Here is a 7,650-nt window from a genome sequence, read left to right as displayed (position 1 = left end):
GGGCTGGACACCCTTTACATCTGCAGCTGCTCTAACTCTCAGCATTGATTTCAACCCTGTGCACACAGTACCTTTTGTTTTACTGGTGAGGAGAAGGTTAAAGTAATCAAGATGGGAAATGATAAGTGAATGGACAATGGTTTTGGTGGTATTCTGAGATAGATTGTATGTGGGGGCAAAAAAAAAGAAAGGAGTCAAAGTTGACACCCAGGCAGCGGAGTTGGGGAACAGATGAGATTGTGGTGTTGTTGACAGTGATAGACAGATCAAGGTGGGGTGAAGTTCTAGAAGGAGGGAAGACAAAGAGTTCAGTTTTGGCAATGTTGATTGTGAGAGAACCCGAGGACATCCAAGAGGAGATGGTGGAAAGGCTGTCTTTAGCAAGTTTCAGAGTACCATCCTCATTTTCTATGTCTAAATCATCATTAATACTCATCCTCGCACTTCCAAATGGTTGAGCAATTTTGGAAGGAGGCTGCCCTATAATTAATGTGTTAGAATCTGAAATGTCAGACTCACATAAAGCACTCATGGACACCCTTAGACTCTGCTCAGAATTATGTGAATTCCTCAGCCTCAGTATTTCATGCGCTGATTGGCTGTTTTGGAGGCGACAGACCCACACTCAAAGTGAGAAGGTGGTACATGGGAAGTTACTCTATTTTTCAATGGGCATTCAAGGACCACTACTGGCAAAAAGTGTGCATGGCCTGAACCTTTTTTTGCCACTGCATGTAATGTATGGATTCCAAATCCTCCTCTGAGATAATTCATGAACAGCTGATCAAATTCATTTCATGCTGGAACTCAAGATAACAAGGAGTATCATAGTGCAGTATATTTATAACAACCAGGTACTTCTCAAATAATAAAGCATTTATTGCACACGTTCAATTAAATAGCAAATTATTGCCCATACATTAAAAACATAAGTAAAACGCTTATCTAGGTCTCTCATGCAGATGGTCCGAGAGGAAGCTCACTGGCCAAGAAAGTAATCTCCACAGCAAGTTAAGAAGATCAGGATATAGTCGCTTGACACGTTTCGTCGGAATGACTTTATCAAAAGGGTATTGGTAACATAATGAGAAGTCCTGGATTAAATAGTCCAAACAACCAATTACTAAAAGACATTAGAACATGTAGATTCGTGGTGAAATCCAAAGATCCACAAGCCTATCTGTTTACTTTCGCCAATAGCAGTGGCGTCACTGTCGCGCAAAGCCGATGACGATGACGACATTTCCGCTCTCACTGCCATGTTTTGGATGGCGGCAATAGTAACCATATATAACAATAGAAATATCTCATCTCATATAACAGCACAATCGCCATATAAAAAGCTTAAAAACAATAAGGTGACTTCCGCCCTAACCAAACTCTAGAGGGACCAATATAGTATAACATAAACTGAAATAAACTAAATTTTTTGATAGCAGCCAATTAACCTACTAGTATGTTTTTGGAATGTAGGAGGAAACTGGAGCACCTGGAGGAAACCCACGCAAACACAGGGAGAACAAACATTAAACAGATAAGGCCATGGTCGGGAATCGAACTCATGACCCCTGTGAGGCAGAAGTGCTAGCCACTAAGCCACCGTGCCATATATGTATGTATATATGTATGTAGGTACACACACACATATATATATATATATATATATATATATATATATATACATATATATGTATGTATATATATATATATATATATATATATATATATATATATATATCTATATATAAATTATTAAAGTAGTTCTATAGTTTTCAAATAAGCATTGCCCCAGCGATTGTGTTGTGTTTCCAAGGCGCAAAGTAATTTATTTTAGCAGATGCAAAGTTTAACAATTCAATACATGATTATAATACAGTACAGCCAATACCAAAAGATAAATACATACCGCTGCGTTCGCATGTGCTAGCTGCGCTCCCACGGGTACCAGTGGACAGTATTTCACTCCAGAATACTGTGGTCAGAGAATGACTGAAGCCAGTGGGAGCACAGCTATATTATATACACTCAGTGTTAAAGAGACAACAATGCAGATGACGTGGCTTGCTTCTATAGGTCCAGACTTCAGGTGGGTCCAGTGTAAACAGGTCATAGGCTAGTTCAAACAACGCCCTCTAAGGCTGAGGGTCAACATTCCAGATGATTCTCCCGCCCAGAAACCAGTTTAAGTTAGTCTATGTACACATTACAGTCAGTATAACTTTAAGTACTTATTCCCTAACATCACTAACTAGAGTATGCAATGTGGGATCTCTTCGGCGAATGAACCAGACAACTGCTGATGAAGTGGGGATTAAAATGATACCAGACATGACATACTTTCCTATAACCTGAACCTTAAATAACACTAAAGTGTATATATAATCATAATATATAAACTAACAATAAACTAAAAACTATCTGCTCATAAATCCCTGTAGATTGGAATCATTATAAATATGAAATATATAAATAACTAAATGTTGTAGTGCGAGTGTGTGCGTGCGTATTTTACTGTGCGTTCGCAGTATGCCAGGTGTAGCATATGCGTATAGATATATATATAGATATAGGTATATATACAGATATTCTAATCACTTTCAATATCTCCACTTCTAAATTTGCACTTCTATCAGCAATTTATAGCAAATCGTCTGTATACGTATGCATTTCATGTCACTCCTGTTCATCACTACCCCTCCTTCCATTCCTTTCCCACTCATTATGTTTTCTTTGTAGCTCCAATGTTTCTCAAGTTTTCCTACATAATTGTGGAACTTAAAATCTCATGATTGCTTGTGGGTTCAATACAAGGAGCATCAGTGCATCCAGCTTGCATTTAAACCTTGTTCTCTCCAGCTCCTCCCATCTGTATATGCAGACTTTTACACTTTTTGCAGGAACTACCAATTTAATAAACAGAAATGTCCCTTGAAACTGGGAAAAACTTTCAGCCTTTTTTTCTTTAATAAAAAAATACTAAAACAAATGGCCACCAGAGGGCATCCTGCTCATGTGCAGGATGGGGGATGTAGCTCTGACTGTCGGTTCCAGCAGCTCTGCACAGCAACATAGACAAAGTCAAGGTCTAGTGATAGAGAGTAATGCAGTCACCATTCATAGCTGTATATTACAGATCCGCAGTGTATGTGTGAGGTCCTGTAGGGAGGTGGGGGGGAGGGGTGTCCGAGCACCCAAAATGCAGCAGGGGAAAAGGGCCCGTGTTCTCGTGTGCGGGGCACTCATTTTATTGTAAGGGAAAGGGGAAAATACGGGAGGGGCAGCTCCCCAAGGTGAGTGCATAACAGGAACAGCCTTCACCTGGCTGTACTCAAGGGAGCAGGTCTATGACGGTGACTCCCTCTATCCCTGCGGCTTCAAGGGTTCTCACTCACAGGGGTCTTCCGAAGACCTTGTCTGACGACCAATGCCTGTACAACAAGGGAGACCAAACCTCATAGAACAATACCTTCCCCAACACCCCAAGTACTCACCAAATCCTGAAGGACCACTACGGGACGCACCCTACCTTTCTTCTCCTCGAACAGAATCCTCCCACTCACATGTCTGGTCCACTGGAACTCAGTCACTCCACAAGCCTCCGCCCGCGGCCCCAGCCCCGGCTGTTAAGCCCGCCTTGTCCTGGGGATCGGGACTTTAGGTGCCCTTCCGAACGGATAGAGGGGCTTTGTAAGCCACTCTCAGTAACTTAACAACTTAACTATCAAGGGACCAAGTGTCCCCTACGCTACCCAGGGACCTAGCGTCCTGCTAGACCAGGGCCTAACTCCCACTACCAACTATAAGGGCCTACTGCCCTGCTAACCACCAGGTCCTACTGTCCCTCTAAACACAAGGACTCAATGTCCTTTTGACAGCTACAGGGATGCCACCCTGCTACTCTGTCGGAAGCCTAGCGCTCCCCTCACTTAGAGGTCTGCGCCTCTCTACACTGAAGGGCCTTGTGCCCTGCTACGCTCCCAAGGGCCTTGCGCCCTGCTACGCTCTCAAGGACATTGCGCCCTGCTACACTCTCAAGGGCCTTGCGCGCTCAAGGGCCTTGTGCCCTGCTACGCTCCCAAGGGCCTTGCTCCCCCAGGGACTGCTGCCCTTCCTCACTGGGGCCTAAAGCCCAGACTAGCCTAAGTGCCTCGTGCCCTGCCTGAACCAAGGGCCTCGTGCCCTGCTACAACTATCTTTTGGGCTTTGTGCCCAAAGGCTATCACTGGGGCCTTGTGCCCCACCCTCTCTACTTATGGGGCCTTGTGCCCCCCCGTCTCTAACTATGGGGCCTTGTGTCCCACTACTCTAACTATGGGGCCTTGTGCCCAAAAGAACGCCACCTAATCCTATCTGCGGCCGAGCCTTGTGCCCCCCTACCTGCGCCACAGGCCTAATGCCTGAATTGCCCCCTTGTGCCTGACCTAACTGAGGCTTTATATACTCACCTGTTCTGCGCAGGAAACTCCGCTTCGACGCTTGTGTCCCTGCTGTCTTCTTTGTGGGGACGCTCGTAGCCCTTACAAGGGCTCCCAGCCAGCAAGCTCTTCTTTGGCTTGATCCCGGCATCTTATTTCTTCTTTCCAATGGGATTCTCTCGCGATGTCCATCTCGCTCTGCCGCCTGACTGTTCTGACAAGATGGCGGTGCCCAGAGGCTTATAAAGCTGCAGGCGCGCTAACGTGATTGGCCATTTCCGCAAGCCCTGATTGGCTCGCCTGTCTGGCCAATGATTGGCCGGCAGCGGGAAGTGAGCCCTGATTGGCTCACTTGCCCACGGCCACCAGGACCTGCAAGGAAAGAAGGAGAATACTCACCACTGGAACACCGGATGGTGAGTAGCTTCCTTCTTCTTCCTCTTCATGGGGTACCTCATTCGCGGGGCACCTCTCCACATTTGCACCATTATTCCAATCGTCTCCTTTCATGCTTTGTGCATTCTTCTATTGTTTCCCCCTCCTACCTCCCCTATTGTGCTCTCCTCATGTCAGCAGGGGTGGATCTAGAAAACTACTGTACCCGGGGCGATTTAGGGTGGGGGGGGGCGATTTAGGCCCCGCCCCTTTCTAACAGTTTAGGCTGCCAACGGCTGCACAGTATGTACAGGTCCGTCCAGCCGTGACAGGCAGGGACAGTGTGCTGCCCGGCTGCTCTGATTGTGTTTTAAACACAATCAGAGCAGCCGGGCAGAACACTGTCCCTGCCTGTCACGGCTGGACGGACCTGCACATACTGTGCAGCCATCGGCAGCAAGTGTCTGCTAGGGGGGGCGATCGCCCCGATCGCCCCCCACTGGATCCGCCACTGCATGTCAGTACCTGTCATCCTCATGTCACCTCCTGTGATGCATGTGTGCCCTTTTAACATTGCCTAACATTCCTATTTTCCCCCTTATGTCACCTCATGTCATCTCTGTGTAATGTTTATGTCACCTCCAGTCATCCTGTGTCCTCTCATGTCACCTACTGTCATTCTTATATGTACCACTCATGTCAGCTACTTTCATCCCTGTGTAAATATCATGCCATATTCTGTCATACTTCTGCCCTCTCGTGTCACAATCTGTCACCCCTGTGTCACCCTCATGTCACCTCCTGTGATGCATGTGTACCCTTATCTCATAATCTGACATCCCCCATTGAGACCGTTTGACCTGCCTTTGCCATTCAGAGTGGAGGAGTGCCCAAAAATCATCTTGCGGTATGTATGAAGTAAGCGCTGCCCTTCCAAACAGGTGCATTTGTGCAAAAATAGATGCATGATGTCACAAAAACCTGCTATGTGCTGTGTGGTTTGCATGGTTTACCTGTTTGTAAATGACCCTTATTGTGTTATGTTAGAGATATTTTATCCAATGCTGGGTGAAAACGGCTGCTTAGAAAATATTTTCATTTTTGAACCCGAGTATCTACCATTTGGAGCTGGAAGCAGAAAAAGAGCTTTGTAGGTGATGTATTGTTGCAGGAATTCTTTTGACTGGCTGTCACTTTATATTATCTTTATTTTACATCCTAGAACAAAGAACTAATATTACCTGAACGTTCCATAAATGTTCACGTTTGAAAGATAAAGCCACCGTGGCGGAGGAGCTGTAAGACAGTAAAGCTGAGCTACTTAGGACCAACCAGGGCTCCTGCCACCTTTTTGATCTGTATCATTAGAGGCCTGGTAATCAAAGTGTCGGATGATTAGGCAGGAACATGTCAAGATGTTGATTCATCGAGGCTGAGAGATAACAGAGCTGTTAGCAACTTCCCACAATGCAGCCAATGGTGACAATATCCCTGACTTGGTGCAAATTCCACGTAAGACTAATGAGGCACTTGGTGGAGTTGCGACTTTCTCCTGGTGTGACAGGGATGTGCAAAAAAACAGGCATTTCAGATTTGACAGTAATTGCTTCGTAAACAGGCTTATGCACGGGATATTTCTGTTTTCAGGCTTCAACATTCACAGCATGCCACACCAAGATGATATCTGATGGGTGACCAGCACTGAGAACTGAAGTATAATTAAAGCAAAACAAAATTCTGCAAAAGGAGAAAGTGATGTAATCTTTTGAATGGACAGTAGATGGCAGTCATAAGCTTCTTTCTGCCTTATACTGACTTACTAGCTAATAGTAATGTGAAAAGTGTCTAATTATCAGTTTATGTTTGTTCAGTTTAGAATGAAGCAATGTGTACTGTAATCAGTAGTCAAAGAAGTAGAACTAAAGAAGTGGTGATATGGAATTTCCAGTTTGAAACAACAGGTCAGGGGCCTGAGGTCCTGAAGGCTTTCTGAGGGCTACACTGTAATGAATCAGAAACAACACTATTACATAGCAGGCATTTGTTCAATGAAGGTTATTACGAGCCATGTTGTATTGTAATGGGCCAGATCTAACAGTTATCTTATTTTTAAATATAAACAGTTGCGATTAATAGAAAACTTATGCGTATGAATCTCTGCCCTCAAACCTACGAAGAGTTCGGGTTGTCTCCTCCTCAAGTCACACCACCTCCGCTGGAGCTATACAACAGTATGCCTGTGGTTAAATAGTAACCGCAGACACCTGTGTACGGCCATGTACGTCCATATTTTGTCCCCATTAGTAATATATTGAGCTGCCTCTCAATACAACTGTCTATTGGAACGTTTAGTACCCACAGCTCAACACGGGCAAACTTTGTTGCCCTCATGTTTACAAATGAATGAGACTTTTCAACATGCAGTGCACTGATTGGTTTTCAGGGCACAAGATGGCTGACTCACCTGTCAATTATTCCCAGTTATTGACTGCATTTAGGCAATTAGGGAGTGTGTCTATGCCTACACAGTCAAACACAGCCAATCGCAGGAGAACGCACCTGCACAACCTATATAAGAGCTGGAGACACCTGTCATTCAGCTCTGTCATTCTGTGATTTCTGAACTCATAGTAGATTTTAAAATGTGTGGGTTCTGATTTTCCTGTATCATATTGGTGAGTTCCAGGCCCTATGTGAGCCACTTTACAGGACATTCCAGTATTGTTAATAATGTATTTTTGCTTCTCTTCAGACCAAAACATACAAAGCAAAGAAAACACAACAATCCACTCTCCAGCTTTATGTTATAAAAACAACATTATTTGTGAGTCTCAGGCCTTTTCTGAGACACTTTACAAGG

The sequence above is a fragment of the Mixophyes fleayi genome, chromosome 6 (genome assembly GCF_038048845.1).
Source record: "Mixophyes fleayi isolate aMixFle1 chromosome 6, aMixFle1.hap1, whole genome shotgun sequence".
In the NCBI taxonomy this organism is placed as follows: domain Eukaryota; kingdom Metazoa; phylum Chordata; class Amphibia; order Anura; family Limnodynastidae; genus Mixophyes; species Mixophyes fleayi.
The sequence above is the reverse complement of the archived record's forward strand: the minus strand, read 5'-3'. Positions refer to the sequence as shown.